Source organism: Chiloscyllium plagiosum, unplaced genomic scaffold (assembly GCF_037043375.1).
Source record: "Chiloscyllium plagiosum isolate Xiang-an unplaced genomic scaffold, Cpla_swu_hap1 HiC_scaffold_13, whole genome shotgun sequence".
Classification (NCBI taxonomy): domain Eukaryota; kingdom Metazoa; phylum Chordata; class Chondrichthyes; order Orectolobiformes; family Hemiscylliidae; genus Chiloscyllium; species Chiloscyllium plagiosum.
The window spans coordinates 46,175,503-46,197,523 of record NW_028270151.1 but is presented as its reverse complement, the minus strand read 5'-3'; positions in this window follow the sequence as shown (position 1 = coordinate 46,197,523).

Here is a 22,021-nt window from a genome sequence, read left to right as displayed (position 1 = left end):
ATCAATCTCTCTCAGTTTTGAAGGTTTCAATTGACCTGGTCTCAATTGCTTTTAAGGGGTGATTTCTATTCTGCTTTGTATGGAGAATTGCTTCCTGACGTTACCCCAATATGGCTACAATTTTTATAGTAATATCCCTTTGCTCTGAGTCGCCCTACCAAAGGAAATTGTTTTTTCTCCCTCTACTTATCACATCTTAAAGTTGTCTTAAATGCATATATTCATGATACAGTAAGAGTGGAGAATCTTTTGCCTTGTAGGGGCCGTTGACACATGAACAAAATCAATCAAGCACTGTGCACAAAAAAAAATGTAATGTTTAGGCAGAAAACTGAAATTATTCTGTCACTGGCCGTTTTAATGCAGAGGCTGAGGTTGTTTAGCCTCAATGAGCCTTCTGTCAGAAGGCAATGAAAATGTTGCTACTTGAAATTGTTGCAAATTATCATCGGTTTGATCTGGGATGCAAACAGTTTGAAAGGAATAGTTTGCAGTATGTGATTCCGAACAGGAATCCAATTTTCAGTGCATATTTTCTGACGTTTGCAGTCAGTGACACATGGACCTGGTGGAATTCCAGGAGAGGCAGGTTACTGTTCACTGTTCTTTGCAGTTCTACGACTTCAAGTTGAAAGTTTTCAGGTACATTGACAGCCTCAACATTGAATCGTGTAGCAAAGGTTTTTTGTTCCTTTTCTTTCATTTTTAAGTCGTGTCATCTTTCGGGAATGAAATCATGCACAAAATCTCTAAAGCAAATTTGCACACTCCTCTATTGTTGCAGGTTTTTGTCCCTGAAGGGTAGGAAAATGCACGTTTTTGCCCTTTTCTACCTGCGTTTTTCACACTTGTAACTTGGCTTGAAATAATTTCACATTTCACAGAAGGGAAATAAGAACCTGGTTACACCATTGCAATTTGACATTGAGCTCAGGCAAATACTGCATAATGTCGACCATGAATGCCAAGTCACATGGCCTCTTGTGCTTGCTCAGCTCAGCAACAGGTTTTCCCTTGGTCTCCATCAAAATTTTCGCTTCAGTCTTCTTTCCAGGAAACATACATAAGCATACGTATGGTGGGCGGCACGGTGGCACAGTAGTTAGCACTGCTGCCTCACAGCGCCAGAGACCCGGGTTCAATTCCCGCCTCAAGTGACTGATTGTGTGGAGTTTGCACATTCTCCCCGTGTCTGCGTGGGTGTCCTCTGGGTGCTCCGGTTTCCTCCCACATTCCAAATATGTGCAGGTTAGGTGAATTGGCCAGGCTAAATTGCCCCTAGTGTTAGGTAAGGGGTAAATGTAGGGGTATGGGTGGGTTGCGCTTCGGCGGGTCGGTGTGGACTTGTTGGGCCGAAGGGCCTGTTTCCACACTGTAACGTAATCTAATCTAATCTAATCTATACACCCTACCTCACTTCACAATAGTAGAGTAAATTACTGTATGCTGATTCAAGGTCTCTTGGTAATTCCTTAAGTTGGCAACAGTTTAGAGCTTCATTTTAAATAAACATGATTCCACTTTTGATGTTATGTCGCACAGTTACATGGACTGTGTGCACAGATTCTCTTGATGAATGTAGCAAGAGTCATACAATCAGTTCACTCTGATCAAGGTTGAGCTGGCCTATTTCTTTCTTGACTACAGTTAGGTAATCCCTTCGGAGATCCAAGCATGGCTGGAGCACCATCTTAGTGGTAAGACAGCTTACCATTAACTAAATGATAACTAAAGCCTCTGCACTATCAGTGTAGCTCAGTCAAAAATACCTTCCCCTTTGTTGGTGCTGTGCATTACTACAAAAGAAAACAAATCCTCTCTAACTTCAAACTCTGCTGTAATTACCTGATCATCAGTTGGCCTGTTTTTGTCAGGTCTGTTGTCTCATCGATAGCCAGAGAACAGAACTGGAAATTAGCTGCAGAACCATGCATAGATTTTTAATGTCCTGAGCTAAGTCATTCATCTGATCTGACAAGTTCTGCAAGAGAAACTGACACTCTGAAATAATGAGCTGACTTTCCAAAATAAATTTTGCCTGATTTTAGTTTTGTTGCGTGTTTTGAGATTTCTCGTGGTGCAGGGAACCTTGACCCCACTTCAGGTGCCCTGTCCTCACAAGGAGAAGGGTGGTGCGAGGAGACACCCAGCTGGAGGTGTTACCACATGTAGGCTGCTCAGCAGTTTCCACGCAGGACACTGAAGAACTAGCTGGGTCTTCCACCTCCATTCTGCCTGCCCCCCTGTCCCTGGTTGTCAAAGCCGAAAAGGGTCAACTTGCCCCTCAGCATTTCTGTCCTGTTTAAACTCAAGTGTGTCTAAGGTTGCCCCATCCAACCTCCAAGGAAAATGGGCTCCGCAGTCCACCTCAACTATGGAGCCAGGAATGTAGATGTGGTGCCTATACATCATCTGAGATGTAGTGTGAGGGAGAGAAGGAAGGAATTCTATTGAGGGCACTTTGGTGGCCGGTGTGAAGAAGACTTTTTTGTGAATAGCAGTTTTTTTGACGATATCCATGGCATGATTTGCGTGCCTCTTTGTGGATGCGTTAAACACATTTTCACACCATTGGACAATGGTTCATGACCATGCACAGTACTCAATGGATGGAGGTCTGTGCTGAGAGCCAACAGCACCACCTGAAAACAGAGGGAGTAATGCAAAGACATCACATTGGATACTGGTGAAAACAAGTCCCTCCAAACTCAACATCATTAATGTTTATCTTCCTCTGTCTGGATAGGTGTAGAAGACAGTGACCAGCAGTGGCTGTGCCAGGGAGGATCAACATACAGAAAGCAGCAGAGCCAGGATGGCCAGGGAATATGCACCAATGTGCTGTACCTATCATGGGCCTGTGACTAATGTTGTTCCCTTTTAATATTGCTCTGAAACGTGTGTGATATATCCTCCTCTATCACAGGTTGAGTTAGTTAGTCCACCCACTCTGGGCATGCTCACAGCCATGGACTTAAGTGAGGATTGCTCCCCAAAGAGTTGGATACATACCCACTTGTGGCTACAATTGCAGTGAGATTGCTGCACATGCTGCAGGTGGTATCCCTGATATGTGATTGATGTAGCACACTCACATACAGCAAGATATGTGCTCTGTAGACTGAGGACTAGTTACAGCAATGCTTGTGTGACTGTGCTAATTAGTACTTTGGAGTATACAGGTAGATACTAAGTGAGCAAGTCCTCAAAGGGTGAGCCAACATTCTTGAGATGCAGCCTGGTCCAGTCAGTGAGCTGGGTGACTGTCCCTAGTGCATAAAGTGTTTCAGTGCTTTTCAATGCAAGCCTGTTCTTTTTGAGCTACCAGGATGGATGTGATGGGTTGGCTGATTCGGGACGTCATTCATGGAGTAGGAATGGCTAGTGCCCATGGATCACATCCTAGGATATTGTTGCTCGGTGTCCAACATGGAGACTTTGGAGCAAACAGTGAGCCTAATCTGTCACGATCATGCTGTCGTCTTTAACATTGACTTTTCCTGACATCTAGCTTGTTTAGTAAGATGTGGGTATGAATATTAATGAGGCATGTTATGGCAATAACAAGACTTTTAATAGTCAATAATGACTGTCACCTTTCTTAAAATTCATTCATGGGATGCAGACATCACTGGCTAGGCCAGAATTTATAGCCCATCCCTAAGTGCCCAGAGGGCAGTTAAGAGTCAACCACATTGTTGTTGGTCTGGAGTCAACTGTACGCCAGACCGGGTAAAGATGACAGTTTCCTTTCCTGAAGGACATTGGTGAACTAAGTGGGTTTTTCCAACAATGGACAATGGATTCATGGTCATCATTAGACTCTTAATTCCAGATTTTCGTTGAATCAAATTCCACCATCTGCTGTAGCAGGATTCGAACCCAGGTCCCCAGAAAATGACCTGGGTCTTTGGATCAACAGTCCAGCGATAATACCACTAGGCTCTCACCTCCCCCATCAGTTGGTATTTTGCCACTGCCTAGTAAGAATCTCATTGTGCTGCTGGTGAAAAGCAGAAAAGATGAAGTCAAGATGGATCTTGCTACAACTATCACCCGATTCTGCTACACATTTCACCATGTTCCAAGTCACTTAGACCCCGATAAGATTCTGCCCAGTGTAATTTTCTCTGGAGTCAGTAAAATTGCAACCAAAATGATGCACTCCTCCACAAATTGTCCCTATCGAACAGGCACAAGGATTCTTTGCAATAAGTCCAGTCACTATATAACAAGCTTGAGGCAACACCATCCACCTCCTTTCTTTGTCTTGTGATATTTGTCAGAAGTCCCACAAAACCAGGTTACAGTCCAACAGGTTTATTTGAAATCACAAGCTTTCGAAGCGCTGCTCCTTATCAGGTGAAGCCTTCACTTGATGAAGGGGCAGCGCTGTAATGTTATCCACATACACCTATCCTTGATATTCACTATTGAATGTGTTTTGTGCTGCAATTCATTTCACCTCAGCTTTTCTCAGGAAAGAAAATGATTTCCCACCAATCAGGCACATGGGTTTGCATTTCAGTTCAACCAAAAAACAAAGAGTTATTTGTCCATTACTCATTAAAAACACAAAACTACAAATCCACTTTTTTTCTTTCATTTGTGGTAGCCATCTTTTGTGGTCATTCTGCAGGAGGCCTTCTGAAATAGAGCTCTGCTGGTGTTCCTGTGCCGCTGGTGTTCCTCTGCTGCTGGCTCCTGTGCATTCAGGTTGCTCTCCTCCAAGGGGTTCCATTGCTGCTTCTCTGCTTTCAGGATGGTTTCCTTCAGTGTGATTTTGTGCTGCTTCTATGCACTTGGTTTCCAAGCTTTTAAGATCACTGAGCAATGTCACAGTTTCCACTTTGAGATTTAACAGGCATTCGTAGCAGATGCTTGCTCCTGCATCTTGCCGAGGGCAAGCTGGCCAGATCATATCTGGCAATGAGCTTGATTCAGCCCATGGACCAGAGCACACGCAGCTGTATTATAACGTATGTTCATTCACTAATTTTTAACTTATAAAAAAAAATTTTGTCATAATTAAACCATCTTCATTTAATGGGAAAATACAACTACAAAAATTCCAAATTTATTTTTGTCAAGAAGCATTATGAATGAAATAGTTACATTTTGTTAAAAGATTAGATACATTTAAACATTGCTCTATCTTTCGGGGAGCTGTGGTTATTGCTATTCTTTGATTTTGTTTGCTTCATTAAGTTTAACAAACAAAGTGGAAAGATTCTTGATTCTTCAACTTTGAGAGGCACTGCTTCATTGAAGCAATCCTTTGCAAATTTCCAATCAGAACTGGTCTGTCAGCTGTATTGCACCACATTAATGTTAAGCACTTTCCCCACAGGAAGGATAAAAGAAAAGCAGATCAGGAGGTTGCTATCACTTGGATAACTATTTACACAGAGGCCCTAAATCTGACAAAACAAAAGGAATAGTTCAGCACATAGGAGGCTTAGAAGCAATTCTATTTGTTTTTGTTAATAAAGCTATTGTCCCTTTCCAATTTAAGAAAGTCTTTTCATTTTTGAGTAGTTTCAAAATGAGCACAACAGCATCTGGTCAGAATTGTTGTCTCAGTAAGATGGCTGCCTGTAGTGTGACTGTGCCTCATGGTAGAGGTCACATGCCTAGGAAGGACCAGGAAGGACATTTGTACATGATTGCATTTCAATCCAAACAGAAATGGCTATAACATACATGGAACAAAGACAAACAAAAAAGGAAAATGATACTTGAAAGAGTAAAATGAAGTGAACCTAACAACACAGCAATAGAATTCTACATTACAAGGAGAGTAAACAGATGTGAAAAGAGTTCCATTCTTGCCTTAGTTCCTGCTGCACTATGATAAAATGTCTAAAGACATTTAAGGCTTTAAAATGACATTCACTAATTTCCAGTTACAGACAACTTATCATAGCAGATCAGCCAGCTGTTGTACACCCCACTTGGTTTTCTTATTCACAGACTTCAAAGGAAAGGAAATTGGATGAGGTGAATAACAGGTGGATAATTTGCCAGCACTGGTTTTCTGTCTGCATTCAAACCAAGAATTTGTCCCATCAAAATGTCATTTACAACAATTAAGTCTCTAATCATTCCATAGAAATATTACAGGTAAATATCAGTTCTTGACTCAAACTCCAGTCCAATTTTTGGCACTTATCTTTAAGATGTCAATTCAAAATTGCATCAAAATACCAGTAAGTTGACCCCCTGATTTGTTGAATTATTGAGAAACATGCAGTGAGACTATTATAAAATAATTTTATTAAAACAAATCCAGGCTTGTGTTTTGCTCTAGTTATTTTCATGAGTCCTCTCCTCGATTAATTGAAACATTGATGGAGCATTGAATATGGAAATTGACATTTTTTTACTTTTGGATATGAGTATATCAATTTTCTGCATGGTACCATTAAGAATGTAAATGAACATGAGCTGATTCTGCAAGAAAATAATTTTGCACTTGATTTGTTGCATCTGAGTAATCTCAAAATGCCCTCTGCAGTTTTACTTGTCCTAAAATCATCAGGAAACGGATTGGAGAACAGTGGAAAAAAAATAGCTTCTACAAGCTGTGTTACAGTCATCATGGTCCCCAGGCTTTTGTGTCAAAGAACAAAAACTCTTCAGTATCTCAGAGTGTCAGCAAGTGTCAGGCCAGCAGTGCAACAAAACTTGAGAAAATTCCATGTGCAAAGAAGAGAAGTTTAGAGGTACCAAATAAAATGTCAGTGACATAGCTTTGTTTAGTCTGTTAAAGCACCTGTCTTGAGCAGAATTGCCAAATGAACGTGACATATAATGGACTGGAAGGACAGAAATGCGTGACCTCTTTAGAAGCCCTTAATGACCTTGGCAAAATGAACAGATGCCTAAGGGGTTGGTTAGTTCTGAAGCATGGCTCATTAAAAAGTGGGAGGAATTGTTTCAGTTCAAATAAGGGTCATCTGTCGCTATGCCACTTATTATTTAAATAGTTGGCCTAAGCTTTAGAATTAATCCTTCAGGAAATTAATTCCTTAATTAAAATTAATTCTTTACAGTGGTAACACTAACGGTTACCATGTTTAGAGAAAGAAATGTAATTCAAAAAATATGCCTTGATAATGAGTGTGAACTGCACTAAATTACTGTATTGTGAATTATTTTACTGAAACCTGGCTATGTAATTGAAATATTATGAGAAAAAGCCTACTCATTTTATTTTGTTGTAGATGAGTTGCGCTTTGTTGGTATAATCTGTCTGCACAGCCATCTCGCCTCCCCAAATGCAAAATTGCATCTGCATGGGTGAATAAGGGCTGATGAGACCATTCACACTAATTCCTGAAGAAGATGCTAGCTGTGCACTCGGATCTACACAACTAAATGTAAGCTGCATTCATTTTATATATTGAAAATAGTTTTTGTTGCTGTTGCTATGCTCTATTCTCAGCTGAATGCGCAGACTGTTATTTGTGCAGCTGCTGCTGTGTAATCAGAAAACAACACAAACATGAGAACTGATTTTAAACCAGGATCTGGAATTGGGCAGAAGAATGAGCAGCAAATCCCCCTGACCTCAATAGTGTGAGACACAGACTACTTTGCATCTCATCGGCACCACTAATGCAGCTGTTATCAGTAATGGCAGTAGTGGGTTCACAAATAAAGAAGCAGAATTTGGTGCAGCAGCCGTGAGTGAAGGGACTGTCACAGGTATTTGGGCTTTCTGGAAGCTTTCACATTTGGAAATCAACATAGAGGGACCTAAGTTTGCACTGTGGAGTGGCACCCAGAGGGAAGCAATAAAATTTTCAAAAGAAGGCCTTACTGTTTGGGTTTCCTCTTATCGCTGATCTTCTCTTTACTTCTTACAGCTGATGGTAAAGCCACTGCAGCTTGGGCCCGATAACATCACCAAATCTCCACCTGCATATTTGAAAGTATTGCAAACTCCAAGCAGGTGACTCTGCAGCTCCCTCAGAAGAGCAAGGCATCAGTAGGTGAGTCAACAAACGGGCATTAACTACTCACTTATTCAAATTCTATCAGAGGACGTGATTAAAATAGCCAGTTTTGGTTATACTTCCTCCTTCCCTGTGAGGAATCACCTGCCCTTCCGATACCTATAACTTCATTTGTATGGCTAAGGTCAAGGTGTTTATGTGAGCAAAATAGTAGTTGTATTCTTCAGAAACTAGATGAATAAAAATTGGCCTCATGTTTGTGTTGTTTTCTGATTACACAGCACGAGCTGGGCAACATTGAAGTCACTACATTTGTCCTCAGCACATTTTAGTCAGAAGAAAAGAATTTGTTGAGGATTCAATTCCACTAATCTCTACCAAAAGGTGCCGTACTTCCTGGTCTGCCTTACATATAACTCAAGAGCCACAGCAATATGGTTAACTCACACATGCATTCTGAAAGGGCCCAGTAAGTCACTCTTTTTTTCAATCACTATGAAATCTCAACAAAGAGATGAAATCAGACAGATCATCCGGCATTGACCGAGGCAATCAAAAAGACAATGGCAAAAACAGCCCATCAACTGTGCAAAGCCCCCTTACTAACATTTAGGGACCAAAATTAGGAGAGCTGTCTCACAAGCTAGTCAAGCAATACTCTGACAAAGTTATACTCATGGAATCATACCTTACAGACAATGTTCCATACACTACAATCACCATTCCTGGATATGTTCTGTCCCACTGGCAGGACAGATCTAGCAGATGTGTCAGCACCGTTATATGCAGTTAAGAGGAAGTTTCCCTTGGTGTCCGAAACATTGACTTCGGACCCAATGAAAACTCATAGCTTCAGGTCAAATATGGGCAAGGAAACCTCCTGCTAACTATGACGTACCATCCTCTCTCGGCTGATGAATCAGTACTCCTCCATGTTGAACAACACTTGGTGGAAACGTTGAGTGTGGCAAGGGTGCAGAATGTACTCTGGATGGTGGATATTAATATCCACCACTTGGCAGCAGTATGCTGATTGAGTTGGTTGAGTCTTAAAGGACATAGCTGCTAGACTGGGTCTGTGGCAGGTGGTGAGGGAACCGACAAGAAGGAAGAAAATACTTTACATTATCCTTACCAATCTGCCAGCTGCAGATGTATCTGCCCATGACAGTATTGGTAAAAGTGACCACATCGCAGTCCTTGCAAAGAAGAAATCCTGCCTTCACATTGAGAATACCCTCCACCATGTTTTGTGCCACTATCACCATGCTAAACTTTGAACAGATCTAGCAAATCAAGACTGAGCATTCATGAGGTGCAGTAGATCAGCAAAAGGAGCAGAATTTTACTCCAGCACAATCTGTAACACCATGGCCCAGCATTTTCCCAACTTAACCATTACCATTAAGCCAGGGGATCAAGCCTGGTACAACGGCAAATGCAGGAGACCATGCCAGAAACAGTGGGCATACCTGAAAATGAGGTGTCAACCTGGTAAAGCTACCAAATAGGGCCATAATAGTTGTACCAAACAGCATAAACAGCAAGAGATAGCCAAAGCTAAGCAATGCCTCAACCAACAGATCGGGTCTAAACTTTGCAGTCCTGTAGCATGCGGTCATGAATAGTGGTGGACATAAAACAATTCAGTGGAGGAGAAGGTTGCACAAATTTCCTCAATAATGGAAGAGCCCAGCACACCAGTGCAAAAGATATGGCTGAAGCATTTGCGACGATCTTTAGCAAGAAATGCCAAGTGGATGATTCATCTTGGCCTCCTCCAGTGGCTCCCAGCATCACAGTTGACAGTTTTCCTTCAGTTCAACTCTCTCCACATGACATCGAGAAATAGATGGAGACATTGGATGCTGTAAAGGCGATGTCTTTGACAACTTCCCAACAATAACACTAAAAACCTGTGCTACTGAACTTGCCGCACCACTGTTCCAGTACAGCTATTACACCGAACAATATGGAAAATCGCTCAGGTATGTCCTGTACACAAAAAGCAGGAAAAATCCAATCCAGCCAATCACCACCCCATCAGTCTACTCTCAATGACCAGTAAAGTGATGGAAGGTGTCATCAACATTGCTATCAAGCAGCATCTGCTCAGCAAAAACCTGCTCAGTATCACCCAGTTTAGGTTCTACCAGGACTACTCAGCTCCTGACCTTATTACTCCCTTGGTTCAAACATGGAAAAAAGAGCTGACTATCAGAGGGAAGTCAAGAATGACAGCCTTTAACATTAACGTTGACAAAGTGTGGCATCAAGGAGCTCTAACAATTTGAGCATGGAAATGAATCAATGGAAATCGGGGGCAAACTCTCCACTGATTGGAGTCATACCTGGGGCATTGGAAGGTGGTTGTGGTTCTTGTTGCTGGTCAGTCATTTCAGCTCCTGGACATTTCTGTAGGAGTTCCTCAAGGTAGTAACCTAGAGCCAACCATCTTCAGCTGCTTCATCAATGACCTTCCCTCCATCAGAAGGTCAGAAGTGGGGATGTTCATTGATGATTGCACAACGTTTAGCACAATTGCAACTCTTCAGACATTCAAGTAATCCATGTTCAACTGCAATAACACCTGGATAATATCCAGGTTTGGACTGCAATGTAGCAAATAATAGTCATGTCACACAATTCCAGGCAACAACCATCTCCTATAAGAGACAATCTAACCACCGCTCCTTGACATTCAATGTTGTTACCACTACTGAATCTCCACTATAAACATCGTGGGGGTTAGCATTGGCCATAAACTCACCTGGACTTGCTATTATAAACAAAGTGGCTACCAGAGCAGGTCAGTGACTAGGAATGTTGAAGCAAGTAACTCACCGCTTAATTCTCCAAAATCTGTCCAAAGTTTACAAAGCACACATCAGGACTGCGATGGAATACTCCCCACTTGCCCAGATGAGAGCAGCTCCACCAACACACACGAAATTTGACACCATTGAGAATAAAGTAACCCATTTGATTGGCACCACAACCACTCCCTCCACGACCAATGCCCAGTAGCAGCAGTGTGTACTATCTACAAGGTGCACTGCCAAAGATAGTTAAACGGCACCTTCCAAATCCATGTCCACTTCATATAGAAGAATAAGGGCAACAGATACATGGGAACACCACCCATGGTGAGTTTTCCTCAAAGCCACTCACTGTCCTGATTTAGAAATACATCATTGTTCATTCATTATCTCTGGGTCAAAATCCCAGAATTTCCTCCCTAAGAGCATTGTGGATCACTACAGCAGTGATTCAAAAAGGTAGCTCACCACCACCTTCTCAAGGGCAACTATGGATAGCAAGAAATGTTGGCCAGCCAATGACATCCACTTCCCATGAGTGAATAGAAAGAGATTATCTGAAAGGGCCTAAAAGTGAAGGAACTTATCAATGTTCACAGTTTGCCTTGCTTATGCAGAAAAAATACTGAGATTCATGATGCCCCTTGTGAAACCATCAAGTAAGTTTCAATACCTTCCAGGGACAAAGAATAACGATGGGAATGGAAGATGAGGCAGGTTCAGGACAAAATGTACGATTCACTTCCATGCTGAAACACAGCTCTTCGAAAAGAACTAGACACCCAAGAAAATTTATGAATTGATTTTTAAACTTTATAGAAGTGGACAAATGTTTTACCTTATGCCAATTCACAAGCCTCTGATCTAAGAATTTTGTATGTGCTGTATTATTAATAATTAATAGATTCCCACAAACCACACTCCTGACTGACTGTCTGATGAATAGCTATTCAGACATGGTCAAAATGTTGGGGTTGAGCACATCCTAAATTCCTGAAGAGTAAACATAAAAGGTACAAACAATAAAAGAACATTCTGAGGTATGAATTCCACATTCCTCAGTGTCAACACTGACAACCAGGACAAACAAAAAGCTGCTTCTCCAAATGCTTAACTGTCAATACAGAGAAAATAAAGATCAAATGTGTTTACCGAAACAAATAGGAAAATGGTTGATTTCCCCATGAAGTGGGTAACGAAGCTACTTTACTTTGAACAAATAATGCAGGCAAGACAATGGATTCTAACTAAGCAAGACTAGAAGACCTCATGTCAAGCCACCTATTTATGATTCTGGCCTTATCAAGAACTCAGAAAGTTAAAAGTATAGAGAATGCATGTATGTGAAACCATCAAAGCCATCTCATTTGGAACTAAAAACAAAGAAAAACTTTTGCATTCCTGCAGCAGCAACAATTGGCACACTATATATCCCTTTAATGTAGTGAAACATCCCAAAGTACTCAACAGGTGCATTATCAAACACAACGTGACACCAATCCATACAATAGCGTCAGACAGGTGGCCGAAAGATCGTGTTCATAGAGAGGTGTTTGAAAGAACATTTTAAATGGACAGAAGAAGAAAGAAGAATTGAACATGTGATTACTGTCCTGACAATTGAAAGAGTAAGAAAAGTATTATTAGTGTGATCTTTGCATGTGGCAATCAGCCTATATATTCACAACAAATATCTTCTGTTTGGACAACATATGGAATTACGGACAATCTTTTTTTCTGATATCTGTTTAATTTGATTGGATGATGCAGCTGACAATACTACTGAATGCCATTAGCGATCGCTTGCTTCACATTTCTACTTCCATGAGAACAGAAGTACAAATTTTTGTAAATAGGCTTCATAGCAACAGAGCAGTGCCACGATTTTATGGTTGCACACTTTCATAAGATTTTGTTATATAGATCTTACTTTTAATAGGTAGGTGAGGGAGCAAGCTGATATAGCCAAGATGGTACTGCTATCCTCTCCTTAAATTGAGTTTCAGATTTGGTTTGATTGACTGGAATACTAGGAACAATGAAAAGGCCAGGATAGTCATACCATTGACCCTGCAGCTGTAAAAGATAGGCTGAGAAGCAAGATAACCTAGAAATAATTATTGCTGATGTAAGTATATAAGTGTTTAATAGTTCGTAATACAATTTTGTACCATCTATTTTGATATCGTGGGACCTTTTATACATACAGAAGTATGTCATGCCAATAAATTAGACTTGTCCATTAATGTTGCCAACTGTAATTTCCAGGCTAAGAAGTTACAAATGCCATGGTTGTTTTGAAAAAAAATGTTGTAAAAGCATGAGAAATAAGGGCTAATTTAAAGGTTATAAAATTGTTATAGTAATTGTACTGATAAAAAGTCTGAACTTAGAACTTGAAAAATGTAAGTTCAATCCCTTTCTGGTAATTTAATTTTGACTTTTAAAATCATGGCAATATAAAAAAATCTGTAAAAGTGACCAAGAATGTAACCTCTAAAGAATCCAGACGGTTCACTAAAATGAGTTTTAGGGAACAAAGTAAACTGTCTTCAGTGGGTTGTCTGTGACTCTAGTCTGGCCCCAATGCAATGGCCACCACTCTGAACCACCCGAGCAAATCACATTGTGGTATAAACTCACTGCAACAATGCAATTAACAATGGACAATAAATATCAGTTTTGTTAATGATAGCCGCATGAATTCCAAAAAAAAAAAACAGATCAAGCAGGGTACTCTTCTGTGCAAGAATATATGCCAGCTATTTTACACCCACTAAAATGAACTGACAGTAAATTATGGGGAATATGTTCCAGTGGTTGACCAGATGGACTATTAAGACATATTTTAGGTAAACTGATCAACTTCTTTCGAGCTTTATACATCTGACTTAAGAACTGTTTCAAATTATTTTTCACTTGTTCACAGAACATGCATGATTCTGGTAACACTAGCATTGATTGCCCTTCTGAATTTCCCTGGAGAAGATGCTGGTAAGCTGTCTTCTTGGACCACTGCTGAAATTCTGCGAGGAAGGGAAATCTGAGATTCAGACAATGATGTAGCTCTGAGTCAGGGTGGTTATGACAGGAAAGGAGCTTGTAGGTGGTAGTGTTCCCTTGCATTTGCTGTCATTGTCCTTATAGTGGCTGAGATCTCAAGTTTAGAAGGTGCTGTTGAAGGAGCCTTGATGAGTTACCTCAATGCAATTTATAGATAGCACTGTGTGAGAGTGGTGATGGAGTGACAATCAAATCAGCCGATTTGTTCTGGATGATATTGAGTGCTGAGTGTTATTGGAATTGCACTCAACCAGGAAAGTATAGACAATTTCATCACTAACCTGATTTATGTCTTGTCGATGAATGACACAGAGGATTTTACAGATGAGTGTCCAATAACTGATGCTAGAGTTGTCTGGGCTATAAAAATGAGTAATATTTTTCTTCTGCATTGAAGTGCAAGGTGTGGATGGAGGTTTTGTACTTGAACTTTGTGGGCATCAATGATATGTTCCTCACATAGTGACTCCCATTGTGGATGTATTTAGGAATATTTCATTAATTCGAAAATGACTTCCTTTGGAGGTTGAAAAGCTAATGCTTTCAATAATTTTGAGAAAATCATTAAGTTTGAAACATTCTATAAGCATTAATGAATGGCTTGTCACTGCACATAGCCTAAAGTTGGCAAAATCGCAGGGTGCTTTTTACAAGCCAACAAATGATATCATAGTGAACATTTTATTTCATCATGTCAACTGTAAAAGAACTGCCTCATATCCAATCGGAAGACATTGAGAAAATGATGAAGATAGTCCATCAAATGACATAAAGAGTGAGCCAGTTGCAGAGTGGACTTTCAAATAGATTAGCATAAGTTTATTCAAAGTCTGAATGAGCCACTTAATTGTTATTTGCACTCATTCCCTTCAGATTGCTAATATTGCTGATAAAAGCTATTTTTTTTCTAAATTAATTAAAAACTATTATAGGTTATCTGACCCTTCATGGAGGTATGAGCCAAAAAGGTTAGCACAATGACAGAATGTCTCTTTCCCAGAATTGAAAGAAGATCATCAAGATTTCCATACTGCAGATCTGGAGAGAGATGGCTGAGTTTGTGAGTTCCAGCAGCATCACCTTAACAACCTGGATTCAATGCAGAAAATACTTCAAAGATCTGTCAAGAACAAAAAGATTGCCCAACTCTTTCTTTTTTCATCCCTCTCTGCTTTACATCTGGAAACAATCCCTTACTCTCTTCCCTCAACACTCTAAGTAATTCCCTCGCCTGTATCTCATCCTTTTCCACTAATCAGAAAGACATATTATATCACCTCCTGTTCTCATGCCAAACACACACACTTCTGGTTTGCAGCCTTCACTGCAGCAACTCTCAGCAATTTCTTCTCATACAGTAACAATCGCACAGCTAGGAATTCACATCATGACTCCTCCTTCCAGTTACATTCATCACTTCAACATTCTGCATGCATCCTGCTCCTTCTCCTTCCAAGTATTTCCACCATATGCAGAAGCCACATAAGCATGCATTCTCCTTAATTTTCTGTTGCCCCGCAATAATTCATGACCTCCCTTCCTGCAGCAAAAAGCAATACATCACACAAGGGAGAGGATAACCAGTTTCATGGCTCTCACCAAGGTAAAGCAGGAGGCATTGGATATCAATATCCCTTCAAGAGCAGTGAGCTGCCAAGACCGGTGCTTTGATTCAGAGGTAGGTCCATCTGATACTTGTATTCCTTCATATTCTTAAAAAAAATACACATTTGCTTGTGCTTGACAACTTTAATATGCATTTTGAAGCCAATACTTATTCCTGTTGCACATATATATGGTATGATAACTCTTGTGCATTTTCTATTTTTACAGTGTCCTTTCAGCAATGTTCCTAAAGGACCTGTAAAGGAGGAGAGCTCTCAAAGTTCCAGAGTTTTGTGCTCATTCATTCCATGCAGGAAAAGAGAAATCAGAGTGCGACCAGCAAGAGTGTGCAATCACTGGGAGTTGAGCTAAGTGTGGGAGTTTAGGCAGGGAAGGAGGCATTGTTGCGTCTTGCTCCGGTCATTTTTACAAGGGGCTGCTTTGTGTTCAAGATGCTGCTATTTAGATTTAAGAAAGGGCTCATCTAAAAATCAGAGTTTGATGGGGAGGGCGAGGAGTAACAAGGTAAGGGAAGACATTTTTTTACCCTGAATCTGTTGGTTGTTAAAGGGGCAGGGGTGGCAGTCGGTGGAGTGGTTTATTCCTCCTGTCAGATGTGTGAAATATAGAAGCAGTCGACAGTCCCTAATGACTAGGTCTGCAGGTCGTGTCTCAGACTGTATGGATTAGTTGGAATGGCCGTTGGAAGCACTGAGGAGTATACAGGCGGCAGAGAGTGTGATATTAACTTCAGGGAGGTGGTTACACCACAGGTATAGTCAGATAGATGTGTCCGCCAGGAGAGGTAGGCAAATAGTGCAGGAATCTCCAGTGTCCATTCCACTCTCAATCAAGTGTACAGTTTTGGATACGATTGGGGGGGTAGCCTCTCAATGGAAAATATCAGCAGCATCCAGGTCTTTGGCATCCCTTGAGAAGTGTCGTGGAGTATGAGTAAACTAAAGAGGCAAAAAGAATACATGAGATAGCTTTGGCAGATAAGGCTAAGGAGAATACAAAGAGATTCTACAAGTTTATTCAGGGCAAAAGAGTAACTAGGGAGAGAATAGGGCCCCTTAAAGATCAACAAGGCTGTCTGTTTGTGGAATTACAAGAGATGCGTAAGATTCTAAATGAATATTTTGACTCGGTGTTTACTGCATAGAAAGACATGGAAACAAGGGAACTTGGAGAAGTAAATAGTGATGTCTTGAATAGTGTCTTCATTACAGGAGAGTTGCTGGAGGTCTTAAAACATATAAAGGTAGATAAATTCCTGAGACCTGATCAAGTGTATCTAGGACACTGTGGGTAGCTAGAGAAGACATTGTAAGACTCTTAGCAAAGATATTTGTATCATCAACAGCCACAGATAAGATGCCAGAAGACTGAGGATGGCTAATGTTGCACAGTTATTTAAGAAAAGCTACAAGCAAAAGCTAAGGAACTACAAATCAGTGAGCCTGATGTCTGCGGTGGATAAGTTGTTGGAGGGGATTCTGAGAGATAGTATCTACATGCATTTGGAAAGGAAAGGACTGATTAGGGATAGTCAGCTTTGTGCATGGGAAATCATATCTAACAAACTTGTTGAGTTTTTTGAAGAAGTGATCCAGAAGATAGATGAAGGCAGAACAGTAGACATTGTCCACTTGGACTTTAACAAGGCCTTTGACTAGGTTTCACATGGTAGACTGGTCATTAAGGTTAGATCACATGGGATCCAGGGAGAGCTAGCCAATTGGATACAAAATTGACTTGATGATAAGAGATGGAGGGTGGTAGTAGAGGGTTGTTCAGACTGGAGGCCTGCTTTGTAATGCAAGTATCAGTTCCAAGTCCATTGTTGTTGATCATTAACATTCACAATTTGGATGAAAATATCGGAGACATGGTTATTAAGTTTGAGTATGACACCAAATTGGTAGTATGGTGGACAGTGAATAAGGTTTTCTAAGAATACAATGGAATCTTTATTAATTGAGTCAGTGGCCTGAGAAGTGGAAGATGGATTTTAATTTAGATAAATATGAGGTGCTGCACTTTGGTAAGACAAATCAGTGCAGGAATTACACAGATAATGGTAGGGCCATGGGAGTGTTGTCAAACAGGGAAACCTAGCTACATAGGTAAGTAAGAAATACACTTAGGTACCTAACTCTAGGTACATAGTTCCTTGAAAGTGGCATCCCAACTAGACATGGTAAGGAAGGAGGTGTATTGTATGATTGCCTTCATCAGTCAGAGCATTAAATATAGGAGTTGAGACATCATGTTGCAACTGTACAAGACATTGGTGGGGCACATTTGGAGTTCTGCATATAGTTCTGGTCGCCCTGCTATAAGAAGGATATTGTTAAACTGGAAATGGTACAAAAAATACTTATTAGGATATTATGAGACGAGAGGACTTGAATTATAAGGACAGGCTAGATAGTCTAGGAAGTTTACGAAATCATGAGTGGCATAGGTAAAATGAATAGCCAAGGTCCTTTCCCCAGGATAGGGGAGTCCAAAGCTAAACGGCATAAGTTTAAGTTGAGAGGAGAAAGATTTAAAAGGGGCCTGAATGGCAACTTTTTCACATACAGGGTGGTGCATATATGGAATGAGCTACCAGAGGAAGTGGTAGAGGCGAATACAATTACAACAGATAAAAGACATTTGGACAGGTACATGGATAGGAAAAGTTTAGCAGGATATGGGCTAAACGCAAGCAAGTGAGACTAGTTCAGTTTAGGAAACCTGGTCATCATGAACAAGAAGGGTGTGTTTCCATGCTGTATGACTCTATGACTCTGCAACTTAATGGAATATAGGTAGTAATTCACATCCTGTATTAACAAGTTACATTTGGTGAAGCAGAAAACACAAATGATCAGAAGTAGATAGTGGTGGCAAAGATAAGAAGGTAGGCAGATCCCCGCTGCTTTAAGAAGTCCAGAAATTCACATTCAGGAATTCAGCCTTAACAAGAAAACTCCTTACAGAAAAGACAAATGTCCGAACAGCTGCCTAAAACCTAGCACAGGGCAGTCATGTTCCTGTCGGGTGTGCCCACAGACTAGATGAACATTACTGGAGTGAACTTCATTCCTATTCACACAAACGCCTGTCTGAGATTCCAGTGCCTTAAGGTCCAGTTACTTAAGTATCGTCGACTGACTTCCTGCAGTTTTGTCAATCCCAAAACTCTGTAATGATTGGTCTGAGGAAATAGGGTATTAGTGACCTGCTTAATGTTCCACTGCAGACTGAATCAGGAGGATATAGGGTTGTGCCATGTAAGTCACCAAATTAATAAGTAAAGATAAATCAAAGGTAGTAACCAAATGGCAACAAATTTGGATTCTAAATGCCTGAATTAAGATTAGAAGAGGAAGGAGAGAATGGGGGGGGGGGGGGTTAAGGAATTCCAAACCTCTGAGGTCTGAGGGTAGATTAACATCCCATGTTGATTTTCACTAATCAATTAAAAAAAGGAAAATACAGTGGTTTGAATTTCTCAGTTCATGTAGTTGTAAGAATAATGTTAGCACTTTGATTTTTAGTAGTTTAATGTATTTTGTAAAAGTTAGTCCAGAATATGTATGGGACCTTATTTGAATTTGGATTAAGCTATAATTTTGAGGAGATTGGAAAAGAAGGAAGATTATGATAAAGAAAGGGGGGGTGCGGGGCGGCAAGAGTTAGAGCAGAGAGCAGGAACTCTTTGAGGACAAATCTTTTTCCTTCTGTATCTTACCCAGTAATGTGAGAAAGGCAACAGAAAAATACGGTCAGATTTGAGAACAATGTTCTTACACATAGGTTTGTTGAAGGGAAAAGGGTCACACTGGCTTCTTGGAGGCTGCTTTCATAGTGGAAGAAATGTGACACACATTGTGCATTGTTCATAGCCTACGATACAAACAGAACGGCTTCACTCCATCTGTGCACTAAGAAGTGTATGCTGACTTTGAATTCCAACACAAAGACTCAATATAAACACAACATAGACTGTAAACAGATAGTTTGCATTTTTGTGAGAGCGGGATGGTTTTTAAAGCTCTTGGTATTTCCAATATCCTAACCTCAAAGCTCTACCAGCTTACTTTAGGAAAGGAAGGAAGTGCAAATAAATGGTGTGCACTGCACACAAAGCTGAGATCCCAGTGAGTATGAAAAAGGCTGTGGAAATTACAGTAATACTTGGAGCTAGATCAAACCTGTTCGGAAAAAGAAAAGCAAAAATGGAACTGGAGAAGTAAGATGATGATTGGCATGCTTGTTGTAATGCTCAGAACAGAAGTTTCAAGTCTTTTTTTTACATGTACCTCCTAATCAAATAAAAGGGTAACGTTTAATCCTCATCCTAATTAATTTTACATCTTGTGCTAACAGTCATATTGATATACACTCTGGCGTATTATAAGCAATTTACTGAAAAAAAGTTTCCTTTTAACAAAATTCTATAAGACATCTGCTTTATTCCTGTGTGTCCATTCATTCTCCTACATTCTTTTATGTGAAAGGATTTTCCTGACATTAGCATTCCAGCACAGACATGGGTTGAGACAAAGGCAACATTCCATGTAAGTGTACTTAGAGGGATGACTTGAGTTAAAAGGTTATGGATGGTTTTGCAATCAGTCATTAGACAACTTCCCATGCTTTAAAACAAAGCTTGTTATTTTCATTAGGACTTCTTCTGAAGGCATCTTTTTTTTATAGACAAATAGTTTGTGAAATTAACAGGCACCTGCTTTGAGGAAAGGCAATGAAATTTTATTGCAAGTTCATGCAAGTGTATAAATTGAAGGTCACGTTTCATCGGAAGGGGTACAGCAATTACTAACACTTTTTTGTTGTTGACTAGTAAAGTTGCCTTAATCTTGACCCTTTCATTCTCCTTTGGTTGTAGAGTGCTAATTTTTACAAGCTTACAATCAGCTTGTAACTTGGAAAACATACACACATAAAAGTGCCTAACATGATGTTTGACCAAACGTTTATTCATATTTTATCCCTAACTAACAGACTGAGAATGTAGAAGACATGTTTTGATCATTGAGTGTGGAAGTCAATGGGGTTCATTTTGTTTGACTGTATATTGTCCCAAAAATCTGCCTACATTAATACTAGACAATTGTGCAAGTAATTATTTGAATCTTTTATTAAAAAATAATGAAAGGTGTAAAGACCATGACTTTTTGCTTTTGTGCTTTTTAAAACTGTGGACTGAAATGAGAAATAACTCATATAAAACCAAGGATTTACAAGGATTGTTTCAAGAAACTTGGTATCTTTAGTGATTCCTGCTGGAACCCGCAGCTACATAACAAATGTGCGGATAAATGGAGCCCAGGGATGGTTTACAAGTGAAGCTGTTTGGTGCGGATTAGTGGATTATCATTGACAAGGTCCTCTGCCTGCCAATAACAAGATGATTAGTTGCCAGTTTGTTTGGGCTGTGAGCAAGACAGAGAGTAGCTGGGAAAACCAGAAGAAGATCTAGTAAATGTGAGAGTCAAAAACTCCCTCTCGCTCTCAACTCTCTGCAGTAAACCACTTTAAATCTGAGGAAAACCAGCTTATCTTTCCTTCAGCAGGTGTTCCAAGTCTGACTTTGAATTACTAGGAGAAAGTGAGGACTGCAGATGCTGGAGATCAGAGCTTAAAAATGTGTTGCTGAAAAAGCGCAGCAGGTCAGGTAGCATCAAAGGAACAGGAGAATTGACGTTTTGGGCATAAGCCCTTCTTCAGCCCTGCAGTCCTCACTTTCTCCTAGTTGATTTTAACCTACTGCGAATCCTCTTGCAAGGATGCCTTCCTTGAAGAAGCTCTCTTCCTCCCTCAACAAGGATCTCAGTGAGTCCCTCTCTCACTGCACCCCCCAGGTCATCTCCTCTGCCCTGAAGCTCTTCAGCCACGATCTCAAACAGACTTGTTACCACAGCCACATCTCCTTCCTCAGCACCTGTCTACGGAACCGACTGACCCCGCATGGACTCCAGATTCCTGAAGAAGGGCTTATGCCCGAAACGTCGATTCTCCTGTTCCTTTGATGCTGCCTGACCTGACTTTGAATTACATAAATCAGAGGTTTTTTTGGAAATGAATCAATCATCATGTATTTCCAGAAAACCAACGGAAACATTTGAAAAAAGGAAGCTCAAGGAGAAACATTTCATCATAGAATCCCAACAGTGTGGAAGCAGACCATTCAGCCCATCAAGTTCACACTGACTCTCCAAAAAACATCCCACCCAGACACACTCCATCCCTGTAACCCTGCATTCCCCAAGGCTAATCCACCTAACCCACACATCCCTGGATACCATAAGCAATTTAGCATGGCCAATCCACCTAGTCTGCAAATCCGTAATAAATAACCCAACAGATCTTGGCAACAAAGAGAACAGTTTTCCCTCTGCCCATGAGTTTTTGTTTCCTGTTTCTGTCTGTCTGAATGCGTGTAAATGGAATTGGGAATGGTAATAGTGAGGGGTGAGAGCAGAGAGAAGTCCTAGACACTGACAGGCAGCCAGAGAGCTGTTTTAACAAAACTGAACAATGTCACAAGGAAACAGG